This window comes from Erinaceus europaeus, chromosome 4 (genome assembly GCF_950295315.1).
Source record: "Erinaceus europaeus chromosome 4, mEriEur2.1, whole genome shotgun sequence".
In the NCBI taxonomy this organism is placed as follows: domain Eukaryota; kingdom Metazoa; phylum Chordata; class Mammalia; order Eulipotyphla; family Erinaceidae; genus Erinaceus; species Erinaceus europaeus.
In genome coordinates this window covers 69,251,196-69,269,051 of record NC_080165.1, presented here as the reverse complement: position 1 = coordinate 69,269,051, position 17,856 = coordinate 69,251,196, and positions in this window count along the sequence as shown.

The following is a 17,856-nucleotide window of genomic DNA, read 5'->3' as shown; positions in this document are numbered from 1 at the left end:
GTGTCTAAAATAAACTTAATTCCCCCTCCCTAGACCTGCTCCTTGCCCAGGCTTTGCCATCTCAGTGAACTGCAGCACCACCCACCCAGTACCTCAGATCAGAGACTTAGAAATTAACTTTTCCTACCTTTCCCTATACACCATCCACCGTCACTGTTAAGGAGATCTGGGTTTTCAATGAAATCAACCTTACAGCACAGCTGGTCTGGTTCTACAAAGAGGTCACAACACATACCTCCTAACTCCATGAAGAAGCTGGGGTACAGGGACCTGACATATGATCTCCATCAGCCACCAACGACACTCAAAAGAACAATAGGTCTGTGATGACTCATGGACATGATTATCTGACTAATTAATTAATTAATGCCTAGTTCCTGGGGGGAGTGAAGGTTAACACAGTATATACAAACAATAAAATAAAATGACCTTGCTGGGTTGCCTCAATGCCAAAATAACACTGAGTCATAAATAACACTGGAACTTCCACACTGCAGAAGTCCTTAGGTATCAGTTGTGACCTCCCCTCACATAGTGTATAAAAATCTCTGCACCAGTAGTACGGGAGGTGGAGCAGTGGATAAAGCATTGGACTCTCAAGCATGAGGTCCTGAGTTCAATCCCCGGCAGTACATGTACCAGAGTGATGTCTAGCTCTTTCTCTCTCCTCCTATGTTTCTCATAAATAAATAAATAGAATATTTTTAAAAAATAATAACTACAACAATAAAAAACAGCAAGGGCAACAAAAGGGAATGAAGAAATAAATTTTTTATAAAAAATCTCTGCACCAAAACTCTGTCTTTGGACAAATTCTCTCAGAACAATGTGAGGATGGTTCCCAGGCTAAAGTTCCTCTTGGGCTCAAATCCTCAGTTTCATTCTTTAGTAAACTCATCTTAAAAATCCAAGTGTGGGAGCTGGGTGGTAGCGCAGCGGGTTAAGGGCAGGTGGCGCAAAGCACAAGGACTGGCATAAGGATCCTGATTTGAGACACCGGCTCCCCACCTGCAAGGGAATCATTTCACAAATGGTGAAGCAGGTCTGCAGGTGTCTTTCTCTCCCCCCTCTGTCTTCCCCTCCTCTCTCCATTTCTCTCTGTCCTAACAGTGACAACATCAATAACAACAACAATAGCTACAAAAACAATAATAAAAAAAAAAAGAGTAACAGAAGGGAAAGTTAATTAATTTAAAAAAAAAAGTCCAAGTGTGCTCTATTTTGTTTTGGGTTGACAGCATATATACCTCTGCCTACACATATAGTCTGAGTCCAACCACTTCTTCCTGTTCCCACTTCCTCCCTCCCAGAACACTCTGGCTTATAGTGGTGCTGGGGATTGAAGCTGGGACTTAAGAGCTCCTGTCATGAAAGTCTTTATGCATAAACACTATGCTACTACCCCCCACCACCTGGCATTCCAGCTTCTATACTCCATTCTCCTCCAGTGATGTGACCTTTCAAAAGCTAAATAAGATCATGTCACACTCCTGCCTGAAATCCTCTAAAGAAATATCTGTAAATGCATATTCCTATCTATTCTCAAAAAAATAACAAACTAGAAATAAAGGCCATTGAGATAGCTCATTTGTAGGGCACCTGCTTTGCCATGTGCACAACCCAGATTTGAGCTTCTGATACGCCACACAGTGAACTAAGGCATGGGGGAGGGACTTCAGTTCTGTGGTCTCTCTCTCTCTTTCTCACTCACTCTCCCTCTCTGGAAAAAAAAAAAAAAAAAAAGGTCTGACGTGGTGATGCCTTGGCAACAATAAAGTAAAACAGAACACCCTAGAAATAAGGGTCAGCGAGGGGTGACCCTGGACTGTGGGCACCACTGCTGTGCCTCCTGCCTCCAGCAGTGCTGGCGGGACCTGCTGGACATCCTCCCCTGTCCCGTCTGCCAGCACCACTGTGCCCACAGGAAGCTGCAGAAGAACAGCCAGCTGAGCGCCCTGGCTGACTTGGTGAAGCAGCTGCCCAGCTCAGGGAGCAAGAGGAAGCAGCAGCAGCAGCAGCAGCAGCAGCAGGAGCAGCCCCTGTGTGAGCAGCACAGGGTGCTCAGCCTGTTCTGTGAGCAGGACCTGCAGCTGGTGTGTGTCCAGTGCAGGGTCCTGTGAGCAGCAGGGTCACGCTGTCATCTCCAGTGAGGAGGCTGCTGCTCAGCACAGGAAGAAACTCAAATCCCATGTGCAGGCCTTGAATAAGCAACTGGAAGATGTGCATAAGGGGTTAAAAATGCAAAACAATTAAAGACTTAGATTTAGAGAAGAGGTGACAGTTCAAAGGAATCAATTACACCAGCAATACAAAAATTTTAAGTCTTTGTTGAGGAATCGTCAGTGTGACTATGACAATTGGATACTAGAAGAAATGAAGACTGTTTCCCAAAAGATGACTGAGAGCAGAGACCAGCTGTCAGCCTTGTCGGGCTGCACAGTGGAGAAGAGAGAGAGGAGATCCGGAGCAAAGAGGGAACACAAATCTTTATTTGCGCTGGCACCTCAGAGTTGGGTGAGAGAGAAGCAGGTTGTGCCCAGTGGAGGTAGCAAAAATGGCCGCCTCACGCAGCAACCTTTCCTGTGTCTAACCACCAAAGTGAAGGGCCGGCAAGAGAGAGAGGTGCAGAAGAAGAAGGGCTTTTATGGGAGTAGCTCTCCCGAGAATGGGAAGGGGGAGGAGTAACCATAGCACTCCAGGGTAGGATAATAACTCTCGTGAGAATGGGAAGGGGGAGGAGTAACCAAAGCACTCCAAATATCACGGGGAATAGACAATGCCCTGAGGGTACAACATGGCGGAACAGGCACTCCGAGAATATCCCAACTCTCGCAGGAACTAGCAATAGACTGAGTGGTCAACATGGCAGATGTGACTGCATCTGCACAATTTCCCAGCAAGCCTTTGGCTCCTCAGTGAAGACTCTGCTGAGGGATCTCACAGACATGTCTATGCAGACAGACCTGCAGCTCCTGCTGAGGGTCAGTAGACTCCAGCACCTGCTGAGCAAGTGTCAAAAGCTGGAGGTCCCAGAAGGCTTTTGCTACACATTCAAGGAAGAGCTCCCCAGAGCCCCTTCATATTATCTTGATCTTCACAGCGCCAGCAAGTTTAAGGTGGATTTGACACTAGACCCTGAGACTGCTCAGCACAATGTCATCATCAGAGGAGACAGGAAGCATTTTCTATTTGACAGTAAAATGATGGTCTCCACCCCTGCTCCCAGCCCCAAGGCATTTACTTTTCACTCAGCTGTCCTGAGCTCTGAGGGCTTTGAAGCCGGCAGGCATTTTTGGGTGGTAGAAATCACAGGCACAGGTGTGTGTCCTGGGTGTCTGCAAAGAGTCTTTGCCCAGGCAGGTGCTGATGCCACATTCCAAAAGCAATGGCTGCTGGAAAATGCAACTGTCCATTGGGCCTCAAGTCCAGCAAAAGGAAAGTGACCATTGGCATCTTCCTGGACTATGAACTAGGAGAGGTTCAGTTTTATAATAACTCTGAGAGGTTGACCATTGGCCCACTCACAGATACCTTTACAAAGAAACTCTTCCCCTATTTTGCAGTACTACACACTTCCTCATCAGTGGTCATGACTATGACTATAAAATAAATACAAACCCTCTGATTTCCTAAAAAAAAAAAAAAAAAGAAGAAGAAGAAGAAGAAGAAAGAAAGAAAGAAAGAAAGAAAGAAAGGTCAGCCCAGTAGTACCCAGCACCCAGTGTGTAGCTCTGAAAGACCATTTCCCATTAGAGGAAACCAGAACTTCAGGAAACGCACAATTCCAACTGCAAGACATGAAATGTACACATAAGTCAGAGATACCTTGTCATAGCAAAACAAACAGACAAACAAACTTGTCAATGACTAATGTCATGTCAAAACAATTCAAAGGTAAATCAAATAAAAAGTCCCCATGTCATTTATGATTAAACCATCATATACATGGCAGTCCATGAATTCATAATACTGAGGAATAAAATGCATCAACATTGGAGGGTAATATTAAACATGTGCAGTGTCTCAAACACTGATAACTAAAAAGTGTGTCAGGTATTTTTCCTGTCATTTCTAAACTACCTATAGCACTGGTGACTAAATAATGGATCAGAGGGGGAGTCGGGCTGTAGCGCAGCGGGTTAAGCGCAGGTGGCGCAAAGAACAAGGACCGGCATAAGGATCCCGGTTCCAACCCCGGCTCCCCACCTGCAGGGGAGTCGCTTCACAGGCGGTGAAGCAGGTCTGCAGGTGTCTATCTTTCTCTCCTCCTCTCTGTCTTCCCCTCCTCTCTCCATTTCTCTCTGTCCTATCCAACAACGACGACAACAACAATAACTACAATAATAAAACAACAAGGGCAACAAAAGGGAATAAATAAATAAAATAAATATTAAAAAATAAATAAATAAATAAAAATAATGGATCAGAGGAAGTATCTCTTTCTAGAAAGATCCCAACTAATAAATGGAGGAGAAAAGTGAAATTAGATTATCACCATGTTGTACTCTCTAGAGAAGTATTAGATATAAGTGATATGTATCAGTGGTTAAGGTAATTGAAAGACACAGAACCCTGGTTTGAGCCTGTGGTTCACACCTGCAGGGAGAAAGCTTTGTGAGTGGTAAAGCAGTGCTGAAAGTCTTTCTAATTCTCTCTCACTCTCTATCTCTTCATACCCTCTTGTTTCTGACTATCTATCCAAAAAATAAAGATAATAAATAAATAAATAAATTACTAAGAATCCTTGTTTTAATTAATTAATTAATTAAAATAAAATAAAGGTTCCAGGAGTAGTTTAGATGGTTCAATATCAGAGGGAAAATCAAGGATATATGTTTTTAATTTTCATTTTTTGCCTCCAGGGTTATTGCTGGGGCTTGGTGCCTGCACCACGAATCCACTGCTCTTGGTGGCTATTTTTCCCCCTTTTGTTGCCCCCCTTTTATCGTTGTTGTGGTTCTTATTCTTACTGTTGTTGCTGTTGATGTGATTGTTGTTGGATAGAACAAAGAGAAATGGAGAGAGGAGGAGAAGACAGAGAAAGGGAGAGAAAGACAGACACCTGCTTCACTGCTTGTGTAGCGACCCCCCTGCAGGTGGGAAGCCGGGGGTTCAAACCGGGACCCTTATGCTGGTCCTTGTGCTTCGTGCTATGTGCACTTAACCTGCTAGGCTACCACCCAACCCCCACAAGGATATTTTTAATGTACTTTCATTATCACTTAAAATCCACCCATTTGGGCAGGGGAGATAGCATAAGGTTTTGCAAAGATACTCTAATGCCTAAGGCTCCAAAGTCCCAGGTTCAGTCCCCTGTACAACCATAAGCCAGAGTTGAGCAGTACTAATGTAAAAATAAATCAAAGTAAAAAAAAAAAAAAAAAAAACTATCCATTTTAAAAAAGTGCCATTTCAGATCATAATAATGAGGTTTATAGTTAGTGGTATTTATATATTCTCCCCATATTTGGGAGCTACTCTCTTCCCTGATCCAGCTTTCTAGTCTTATTTCCAACTCTGACACCATCTCCCCAGGCAATACCTTTAGCCCACCTGCATGTGAGCTGTCGGGCTCAGATAAAATTAAAGGCATGGGCCTCTTAGAATATTCCTAAAATAACTTCCTAGCTTTATCTAAAATGGAGACCCCCAAATATCATCTTCTATATTCTTACTTTAGGTTCCTAACTATTAAACAATTTGTTCTGCTTTATATCTTAATTATTTTCAGTCAACAAATTGTAGATGCTATCATGATACCAACCTGACTTCCCTGGGCAGAAGACCTGACCAATGTCTAGAACCCCACCTTTCCAAAGCCCTATCCCACTAGGGAAAGATAGAAACACGCTGGGGGCGATCTTGAATGGACCTTGAAAAAATCATGTTGAGTGAAATAAGTCAGAAACAGAAGGATGAATATGGGATGATCTCACTCTCAGGCCGAAGTTGAAAAACAAGATTAGAAAAGAAAACACAAGTCGAACCTGAAATGGAATTGGCGTATTGCACCAAAGTAAAAGACTCTGGGGTGGGTAGGTGGGTGGGTGGGGAGAATACAGGTCTACGAAAGATGATGAATGACATAGTGGGGGTTGTATTGTTAAATGGGAATCTGGGGAATGTTATGCATGTACAAACTATTGTATTTACTGTTGAATGTAAAGAAATAAATTATTAAAAAAAAAAAAAGAAAAGAAACAGGCTGGGGGTATGAATCCACCTGTCAACACCCATGTCCAGTGGAGAAGCAATTACAGAAGCCAGACCTTCCACCTTCTGCTCCCCATAATGATCCTGGGTTCATGCTCCCAGAGGGATAAAGAATAGGAAAGCTATCCAGGGAGGGGATGAGATACGGAGTTCTGGTGGTGGGAATTGTATGGAGTTGTACCCCTCCTCTTATCCCACAATCTAGTCAATCATTATTAAATCACTAATAAAATAAATTAAAATAGAAAAAAAAAAGTGCCATGTGACCTAGGAAATCACTTAATTGGTGGAGTGAAGGACTGGCTCCTGGCTCCACCCCCTCATGGTGCTCTGGCTTTGCTTCCTCTTCCTCAAGTCTCCATACCACATAAAATAATTAAATTTATTTTTTAAAAAATCAGTGTGGGCCAGTGAAATAACTCACTTGGATAGTGTTCTTCTTTGCCATATGCACAATACATATTTGAGCCCAGCCCACACCACATACCACTCTTTTACTCTCTACCGAAAGAACAGAAGGAAGGAGGGAGGGAGGAGTCAGTATCTAAATGACCCAAGACTAAAAAAAAAAAAAAAAAAAAAAAAGCTCTCCCTCCATCTGAACAAAAAGGTGGTCTAGAGCGATGAAACTGCACAGAACGAGGGTCCAGGTTTCCCAAATAAGGATAAATAAAGAAAATATTTAAAAATAAACAAATAGGCCCCCGGCTCCCCACCTGCAGGGGAGTCGCTTCATGGGCGGTGAAGCAGATCTGCAGGTGTCTGTCTTTCTCTCCTCCTCTCTCTCTGTCTTCCCCTCCTCTCTCCATTTCTCTCTGTCCTATCCAACAACAAAGCAACGTCAACAATGGCAATAATAACCTCAACGAGGCTGCAACAACTAGGGCAACAAAATGGGGGGAAAATGGCCTCCAGGAGCAGTGGATTCATGGTGCAGGCACCGAGCCCAGCAATAACCCTGGAGGAAAAAATAAATAAATAAATAAATAAACAAACAAACAAACAAATAGGGGGCCGGGTGGTAGCACAGCGAGTTAAACACACGTGGCATGAAGCACAAGTACTGGCGTAAGGATCCCAGTTCCCGCCTCCTCTCCCCCTGCAGGAGGGGTTGCTTCACAGGTGATGAAGCAGGTGTGCAAGTGTCTGTCTTTCTCTCTACCTCTCTGCCTTGCCCTTCTCTCTCAATTTCTCTCTGTCCTATCCAACAACAATGACAGCAATAACAACAATAACAACAACAATAAACAACAAGGGCAACAAAAGAGAAAAAAAACGTCCAAGAGCAGTGAATTCGTAGTGCAGGCACCAAGCCCCAGCAATAACCCTGGAGGCACAACAATAAAATTAAATAAAATAAATAAAGTAAGTAAGTAAGTAAGTATTGGAGCAAATCCATACACTGAGACCTTCTAGGTTCTGCTAATCCTTGCACCTCCCTCCTCTGTGAAGCCTGAGCCTCCACTGGGCACTGCTCATACCTCCACCCCTATCCCCACCCATATTTGTCTCTATTTCTTTCTCTCTCCCTTGACTTCCCTCAGCAACAGACTGACGCAACAGCCTCCAAAAGAACCCTTCCTAAGCCTGAATCCAGACTCTTCCCAAAGATCTTCTGCCATCCAATGCATGGTCTTGTCACCCAATGCATGGTTTAGCAGACTGAACCACAGTGTCACCTGGAAATCTGCTGGAAATCCTTGGTTATGGAGAAAGCATAATGGCTGTGCAAAACACTTTCATGCCTGAGGCTCCAAAGGTCCCAGGTTCAATCCCCAACACCGCCATAAGCCAGAACTGAATAGTGCTCCGGTGGTTAAAAATAATAATAGTAAAATAAAGAATAATAATATATAATTATGACCTCACTTCAAGCCTACCAAATCAGTGTCTGTATTTTTAACAAGACCCCAGGAAATTCCTATCTCTACTAATGTCGGACAAGCACTACCTTTACAATAAGCAAAATAAATTAAAAATAAAGCAAAGCATAAATGAGTCTATAACACGAGGAAGCTTTCTCACAGGTTGAACTTATAGTGAAGATGCTAAAAAGATAAAAAGAAAAGAAAAGAAAACAGCCTTTGTGATTTGTAAGAGGAAGTCCTCCAAACTGAGTTCCTGTGCTCAGTAATATAGGGAACTTTCCTCCTGTCTGCTTCAATCACAGCCATCAGTCCAGGGCAGGAAGTCATCTCTGACCTCAGCTGCCTTTTCTCAAAACCAGTGGGGAAACCAGGATGGTTAATTCCCATTCTCAGAAGTGAGCTGCTTCTTATGAATGAGGTGAAGAGAGAAGGGGCTCAAAGAATGGGCACCTTGAATCTGCTAAAACAAAGCAAGTAACTACATAAAGGACAATCCCAGACCCATGGGATGAAGCACCTAATCCCAGGCGACTAGCTCCCATGAAGCAGACCCCTCCCCAGTGTATTATAAATACATAAATATAGGGGTTGAGTGGTGTCACACCGGGTTGAGTACATGTTACTTTGTGCAAAGGCTCAAGGTGCAGGCTAGTGTTTGCTGAGGGCAGCAAGGGGCAGGGGTTCTGAGGGGTGGTGGTAATTTTTAGAATGTGTGGGGTTTCATTTGAAAGGTAATGCAAACAGTCCAAAAGTAATGGTGCACAACTCTGTGACTACACTAAAAATCATTGAATTTCACCCTTTAAATAGATAGTATGTAAATTACATTTTACTTGGTCCAGGAGGTGGTGCAGTGATTAAGCATTGGACTCTTAAGCCTGAGGCCCCAAGTTCAATGCCGGGCTGTACATGCTTTAGAGCAATGCCCTGGTTCTCTTTGTCTCTCAAATAAATAAATAAATAAATAAATAAATAAATAAATAAAATTTTTAACAAGTAACATATTTCAAGAATTTTTTTTTTAATACATGACTCCATATTAGATTGACATTAGCCTAAAGACATGGAGTTCTTACTCTCACACAAAGACCTTCTGAACAAAATCAGGATAGATGTAGGACAGGCCAGATAGCTCACCTGAAGGGGAGGGTGACTGCTTTGCCATGCACACAACCCAGCTTCAAGCCTAGCCTCCAATGCACTGGAAGAAAGCTTTGGTGCTGCAGAATCTTTCCCTCTCTCCCTCTTTGTCTCTATCTGACAAATCAGCCCAGACTGTGAAGTCCCGGAGACAACAACAAAATAATTGATGCCATCACTGGGTAGAGGCTCCAGTTAAATTTCTCCGGCAATGTGGTCCTGGAGGTGGCGCTGTGGATAAAACAATGGATTCTCAAGCATGAGGTCTAGAGTTCAATCCCTGGCAGCACATATACCAGAGTGATGTCTGGCTCTCTCTCTCCTCCTATGTTTCTCATTAATAAATAAATAAAATCTTAAAAAAAAAATTTCTCCAGAAAAACACTTCCATCTCAGTTTGGGGAAGAATCTTGACGTCTTATCTCAAGACCAATAATCACAGAAATCCCCATTTGGCTTTAAGTTCCTGTTTCAAAAATACTGGGAAAAACCAAAACAGTCCAAACAATACCTTTCCTCTACGTGGGCAAGGGAAGAAATACAAGGACTGTGGGGTGGATGCTAAGAGCTCTACAAAAATACACCATTTAGGGGGCCAGGCAGTAGCACAGAGGGTTAAGCACACAAGGATCGGCAAAAGGATCCAGGTTCAAGCCCCTCGCTCCCCACCTGCTGAGGGAGTTGTTTCACAAGTGGTGAAGCAGGTTTGTAGGTGTCTATCTTTCTCTCCCCCTCTCTGTCTTCCCTCCCTCTCTTGATTTCTCTCTGTCTTACACAACAACAACAGCTATAATAGCAATAACAACAAGGGCGACAAAGGCAACAAAAATGGGGAAAATGGCCTCCAGGAGCAGTGGATTCATAGTGTAGGCACCAAGCCCAAGCAATAACCCTGGAAGCAAAAAAAAAATTTTTTTTAAATACACCATTTGGGGACCAGGTGGTGACACATCTGGTTAAGCACATGTTCGAGTTCAAGCCCCACTCCCTAACTGCAGGGGGGAAGCTTCACAAGTGGTGAAGCAAATACTCTCTCTCTCTCTCTCCCTCTTTATCCCCTCTCAAATTCTTTCATGCCTGAAGCACCAAAGGTCCCAGGTTCAATCTCCTGCACCACCACAAGCCACAGCTAAGCAGTGCTCTGGTAAAAACAACAACAGTGATCTGGGAGGTGGCATAGTGGATAAAGCATTGGACTGTCAAGCATGAGGTCCTGAGTTCAATCCCCAGCAGTACATGTACCAGAGTGATGTTTGGTTCTTTCTCTCTCTCCTATCTTTCTCATGAATAAATAAGTAAATTATTTAAAAAAAAAAGAAAAAAAAAAAAAAAAAGGTTTAGGATTCATTATCATTCCAGAAAATCAAGTAAAAAAAATTGCAGGGGTCAAAGAGACGCCTCAGTAGGATAGCACTTGTCTTGCTTATGTGAGGCTTTGAGTTTGATCCCTGGCATCTCATGAGAACAATAAAAATAATACATGTAGGACTCCATGTATATTGGGAGCAGTCCTTTGGTCTCTCTCAACACCTTTCTCATAATGAAATAAAATTAAAAATAGGCTAGAGAAGTAGTTTGGTGATAAAGCACATATCACAAATGTTTGAGGCCCTGTATTCAATCCCTAGCACTAAATTTAAAAAAAGAAGTTATGAGCAGGCAAAACAGTTCATCTGCATAGAAGCACCTGCTTTTGGGGTGAGTTGGGGTGGAGGGTAGACAGTGGTGCAACAAGTTGAGCACACACATTACCATATAAAAGGTCTGCAGGTGTCTCTTTTTCTCTTTCCCTCTCTATCTCCTCTCCCCTCTCAATTTCTCTCTGTCCTATCAAATAAAATAAAGAAAAAAGGGGGAAAAATGCTACTGGGAGCACTGGATTCATAGTACCAGCAACAAATCCAGCAATGACTCTAGTGGCAGTTTGAAAAAAAAGAAAAAGAGGGTGGAGGGTAGATAGCATAATAGTTATGCAAGCAGACTCTCATGCCTGAGGCTCCAAAGTCCCAAGTTCAATCCCCCACACCACCGTAAGCCAGAGCTGAACAGTGCTCTGGTTAAAAAAAAAAAAAAAAAAAAAAGATTAAAAAGAAAGAAAGAAAGAAAGAAAAGAAAGGAACTGCTTTGTCATGCATGTGACCAAAGTTCAAGCCCAGCCCCCATCATATCAAAGGACACTTAGGTGCTGTGGTGACTTTCCCTCTGTCTCTCTTTCCATCTGAAAAAGTGGGTCCAGAACAATGGTATCTTGATAATGACAATGATTTTTTTTATATAACTTTTAACAGAGTACTGATCAGTTCTAGCTTTTGGTGCTGGGCAGGAGGGAAGCTGAACCTGGGACTTCAGAGTCTCAGGCATGAGAGTTTCTTTGCATAATGACTATGCTATCTACCCCCACCTGACAATAATTTTTTTAATGTAAAAAAAAAAAGAAAGTCTGGGGAGTCTGGCAGTAACACAACAGGTTGAGCACAAAGCGCAGGACCCAGTGAAAAAATCCCGGTTTGAGCCCCCAGCTCCCCACCTGTGTTGGTATCTTCTAATTCTGCTTTTAAAAACCCCTTCTGTTTCATTTGGTTTAAATCCCCCCTGCTTAACACTGCATTCTATTTACATAACCACTGTATTCTATTTACATAACCACTGCCGTCTATTTACATAAATCACTTTTACATTTACATAAAGCACCACCTTCCCTCCAGGGCATTGGTGGTTTAGTGGTAGAATTCTCACCTGCTCCACCCCCTCTCCTTGTCACACCCTGATCCTCTCCTTGTCACACCCTGATTTTCACCAGTCACTTTTCTCTCCACCCTCTCTGCGTCACATCCTGTTCACACCCTACTTGGGAAGTATATATAAAGACAACATTGTTCGTTTTAGTTAGTTGTTAGTTTAGTCTAGCTTGGTATAGATTGTGCTGCGTCGTCTGTCTCCCATCAGTGAAGCTCAGCCCGACACACCTGCAGGGGAGTCACTTCACAAGTGATGAAACAGGTCTGCAAGTGTCTCTCTTTCTCTCCCCCTCTCTGTCTTCCCCTCCTCTCTCCATTTCTCTCTGTCCTAACAACGACAACATCAATAACAACAACAGTAATAACTACAACAACAATTTTAAAAAAGGGCTACAAAAGGGAAAATAAATAAATAAACAATTTTTTTTTAATCTGGGAGATAGCGCAGTTGGTAAATGCACACTTTACTGAGCATGAGGCCCTGGGCTTGAACACCCAGAGAGAACCATGTACAAGCACACATGTACTCCATGAATGAGGGAGTAGCACTTTGCTGTCTCTCTCCACCTTTAATTTCTCCCCCTCGCTCTTCCTAAGAATATAGAATTTGGCAACCTAAGAGGTGGTACCATGGATAAATCTCTCTCTCTCTAACACACACACACACACACACACACACACACACACACACACCTATGTTCACTACAGTGCTATTCACAAGAGACAAGATATATTATAGAAACAAACCAAGTGCTCAATGACAAGTGACAGTATACAGAAAATGTGGTGAGATAGCTCACCAGGTAGGGCACATGGCTTCTCATGCATTCAGCCCAGGTTTGAGCCCCAGAACTCCACAGGGAGTGCTATGGCACCACAGAAAGCTCTGTTGCTGTGGAATCTCTCCCTCTTTGTGTGTTTCTTTATTAATGAAAATACATCATAGGGATAAAATCATAAAATCACACATGCAGGAGGTCCTGGACACACACACTTTTTTTTTTTTTGAGAAAAAGAGGGACAGGCAGATAGTATAATAATTATGCAAAAGATTTTCACTCCTGAGGCTCCAAAGTCCCAGATTCAATCCCCAGCACCACCATAAACCAGAGCTAAGCAGTGCTCCAGTAAAAATAAATAAGTATATATAAAGATTAAGTTAAATATTTAAAAGAATAGATGGAGGTCAAAGAGTCCACCTGGATGTCTGCAGATCACACTGACCTCAACTCTGCTGTCCCTGTAGAGCTTGAGCCTTGGCAAATGCTCTTTTCTATTTTCAGTCTCTGTTGAATTTCCCAAACAGTCTACAGCCACACCACCCTGAACACACAAGGACAAATTTCTAATTTCCCAAACAAGGGCAAATACTTACCTGGAGGCTCTGACTGCATCCGTAAGGACCTGTATTGGTCTCATGGTCACAGCTGTGACCAAGAAGAGACAGAAGGGGAAAGTGGAACAGGGATCTCTCTTACTCTAAATCAAAACACACAAATACCCTAGGGAACTGGCAGGCTAAGAGAGAAATCTCTGCATCCACAAGCCAACAGCCCTAACAACCTGGATTCACTCTAGTCCCCAGGCAAATTAAAAGAGCAAATGTTATTAAGCAATTAATAATGGAGCAGATGCTGTTTGGATTCTGTGTTCTAGGCTCCTGCTCCAACAGATCTGCTTCAGTCTCCTAGATGGAAATGGCTATTAGCAATGCCAAGGGCAAAGGGAACAGGCAAAAAAAAAAAAAAAAAAAAGGCCTAGAACAGCACACAGTAGGTCTTCAATAAATATTTGTTGACTGTCTCTTGAATAAATTACCTCCCTTAGCATTCTCAGCCTTCTTTCCTCTGTCTGAAGACACACACAAACACTTGGAATCCTTATCTGTTTACTGCAGCATCACTTCTAACCTTGCAAAAATAATCAAACAGTTACAGCTATATAGAGGGCAGGGAATTTCTATTAATAATGTAACTTAAATATCTGAAAGAATGTCTAGTGTATTGCACCATTAAGATTCTGGGGTGGGGGGAGGGTTCAGGTCCTGGAGCATGACAGCAGAGGAGGACCTATTGGGGTTGAGCTGTTATGTGGAAAGCTGAAAAATGTTATGCATGTACAAACTATTTTTACTGTCAACTGTAAACCATTAATCCCCCAATAAATATCATATATATATATATATATATATATATATATATACACATATATATATAAAACAGAAGGGGGTGTGGTCCGGGAGGTGGCGCAACGGATAAGGCATTGGACTCTCAAGCATGAGGTCCTGAATTCAATCCCTGGCAGCACATGTACCAGAGTGATATCTGGTTCTTTCTCTCTCTCCTATCATTTCTCATGAATCAATAAGTAAAATTTAAAAAAAGAAGGGCTTAGGTGGTAGTGCAGCAAATTAAGCGCACATGGTGCGATGCACAAGGACCAGAGTAAGGATCCCAGTTCAATCCCCTTGCTCCCCACCTGCAGGGGAGTTGCTTCACAGGTGGTGAAGCAGGTCTGCAGGTGTCTATCTCTCCCCATCTTTGTCTTCCCCTCCTCTCTCAATTTCTCCCTGTCCTATCTGGCAACAACAGCTATAACAACAATAACAATAATAACAATAATGACAACAAGGGCAACAAAAGTGGGAAAAATGGCCGCCAGGAGCAGTGGATTTGTAGTGCAGGCTCTGAGCCCCAGAAATAACCCTGGAGGCAAAAAAAAAAAGAAAGAAAGAAACACTGTCTAGAGGGTCCAGGTGGTGAGCATCCAGTAGAAAACATATATTACGGATGACAGAGGACCTAGTGGGGGTTGTATTGTTACATGGGAAACTGGGGAATGTTGTGCATGTACAAAATATTGTATTTACTGTTGAATGTAAAACATTAATTCCCCAATAAAGAAGTTAAAAAAAAAAAAACATATTACAATATGCATGGACACGCCGGTTCAAACCTCTGGTTTTCATCTGCAAGCAAGGGAAAGCTTCACAAGGTTTGTTTTGTTTTGTTTTGTTTTTATAAATACTATTTATTGTGGTTAATCCCTCAGTTCATTAGCTGGTTTAAGAAAGTTAAAGGTTTATAGTGAAAAATAACATACTATAAATAGTTGTTTTGCAGTGTCCTTTATGACAAGCTCAGAAAATGTGAAACACGGGGTAGAAACATTCACCACAATGGGGCAGAAACATTCAAAACAACCACAAATTTTACACAGAAAGCTTGCTACAAGAAAAGCTGAACACTGCTGCAGAAGTCCCTCCTTCTGTGAGTTGGGTGGTAGCACAGCAGGTTAAACACAGGTGGTACAAATTGCAAGGACTGGCATAAGGATCCTGGTTCAAGCCCCCAACTCCCCTCCTGCTGGGGTGTCGCTTCACAAGCGGTGAAGCAGGTCTGCAGGTGTCTTTCTCTCCCCCTCTCTGTCTTCCCCTCCTCTCTCCATTTCTCTCTGTCCTATCCAACAACGACATTAATAACTACAACAATAAAACAAGGACAACAAAAGGAAATAAACATTAAAAAAATTTTAAGACCCTCTTTTCTTTTTTTAAAATATTTATTTATTTATTCCCTTTTGTTGCCCTTGAATCATTGTTGTAGTTACTGATGTCGCCATTGTTAGATAGGACAGAGAGAAGTGGAGAGAGGAAGGGAAAACAGAGAGGTGGAGAGAAAGATAGACACCTGTAGACCTGCTTCACCCTTGTGAAGCAACTCCCCTGCAGGTGGAGAGCCTGGGGCTTGAACAGGGATCCTTACCCCAGTCCTTGCACTTCGTGACATGTGTACTTAACCCGCTGCGCTACCACCCGACTCCTGAAGTCCCTTCTTTCTATAATATCTCCCCTTCCTTTTCAATTTCTGTCTCCAAAATAAATTAATTATTTTTACTCAGAAGTGCCTTGGCAATTCTTGGCCTTTTTGTGGTTCCACACAAATTTTTGGACAAGTTGTTCAATTTGCTTGAAAAATGCTATTGAAATTTTTGTAGGGATTGAACTGAAATTGTAAATTGTTTTTGGTAGCATGGCCTTTTTTTTTTTTGGTCACCTGCATAACTGTTTCACCGCCTGTGAAGCGACTGCCCTGCAGGTGAGGAGCTGGGGGCTCGAACCGGGATCCTTAAGCCAGTCCTTGCGCTTTGCACCACGTGCGCTTAACTGCTGCTCTATTGCCTGACTCCCAGCATGGCCTTTTTAATAATGTTTATTCTTCCAATCCAGGAACAAAGGATGTTCTTCCACTTCTGTGTGTCTTTATCTCTGTTAGCAATGTCCTATAGTTCCCATTATAATATTCCTTCACCTCCTTCATGAGATTCACCCCAACGTATTTTATCTTGTTAGGTTTGACTGTAAATGGGATTGAGTCTTTTATTTCCTTTTCCTCTGACTCCTTGTTTGTATACAGAAATGCCACAGATTTATGTGTATTGATTTTGTATCCTGCTACTCTAGTGACTCTAATATTAATTATGCCGAGTAGTTTTTTGGTGTAGTCTTTGGGGTTCTCTAGGGATAAAAGAATTCCAGGGGTCAGACAGTAGTGCAGCAGGTTAAGCACACATGGCGCAAAGTGCAAGGACCAGCTTAAGGGTCCCCGGTTCCAGCCCCTGGCTCCCCACTTGCAGGGAGGTCGTTTCACAAGCGGTGAAGCAGGTCTGCAGGTATCTTTCTTTTTTTTTTTAATTATCTTTTATTTATTTATTGGACAGAGACAGCCAGAAATCAAGAGGGGAAAAGGGTGATAGAGACAGAAAGATACCTGCAACACTGCTTCACCACATGCAATGATTTTCCCCTGCAGGTGGGGAGCAGGCGCTTGAACCTGGGTCCTTGTACACTGTAACATGTGCACTCAACCAGGTTTGCCACCACCTGGCCCCCAGTGTCTATCTTTCTCTCCCCCTCTGTCTTCCCTTCCTCTCTCAATTTCTCTCTGTCCTATCCAACAATGACATTAATAACAACAATAATAGTAACCACAACAACGATGAAACAACAAGGACAACAAAAGGGGAAAAAAATAGCCTCCAGGAGATTTATGGTGCAGGCACCAAGCCCCAGCAATAACCCTGGAGGCAAAAAAAAAAAAAAAAAAAAATTCCAGCAGATATGGATTGACCTGCCAACGTCCATCTACAGCAAAGAAGCAATTACTGAAGCCAGAACTCCCACCTTTTGCATCCCATAAAAAACTTTGGTCCATGTGGCCAAGGAGGTGGTACAGTGGATAAAGCATTGGATTCCCAACCATGAGGTCCCGAGTTCGATCCCCAGTAGCACACGTACCAGAGTGATGTCTGGTTCTTTCTCTCCTATCTTTCTCATGAATTAATTCCTTAACAATAATAATAATAATAATAATAATAATAATAACTTTGGTCCATTTTGGTCACTATCAGGACACCCCATCATCTGGGGCCCTAGTCAGTGAATCCTGGGATTCCCACATAAATATGATGGGCCTAGACCTCTAACAGATTCCTCTCTCCACCATCACTGTCATCTTCATCAGGAACAACATAAACCTCTTGTGGGTCTCTACAGAACCTTGCCCTCAATGTGGAACAACTGTGGAAATTGCTCCACTCTCAAAGGGAGGCTGGATCAACATATTCTGCCATTCAAGGAAGACTAGTCCTGAAATGAGTGCAGCCTAGAATGTTCCTAGCTGTGACCATGGAAAGGGACCTCAGACTGACAGAGATGCAGAAGTTACACAGACTCCTGTGATAAATATGAATAGACATGGGCCCTAGGTCAGATCAATGGGGTTTATAGTTTACAGTATTTATACACTTTTCCTAGATTTGGAAGCTGCCCTAATCCAATTTATTATTCCTACTCCCAGTTCTGACACTATCTTTCCAGACAATACTTTTAGACCACT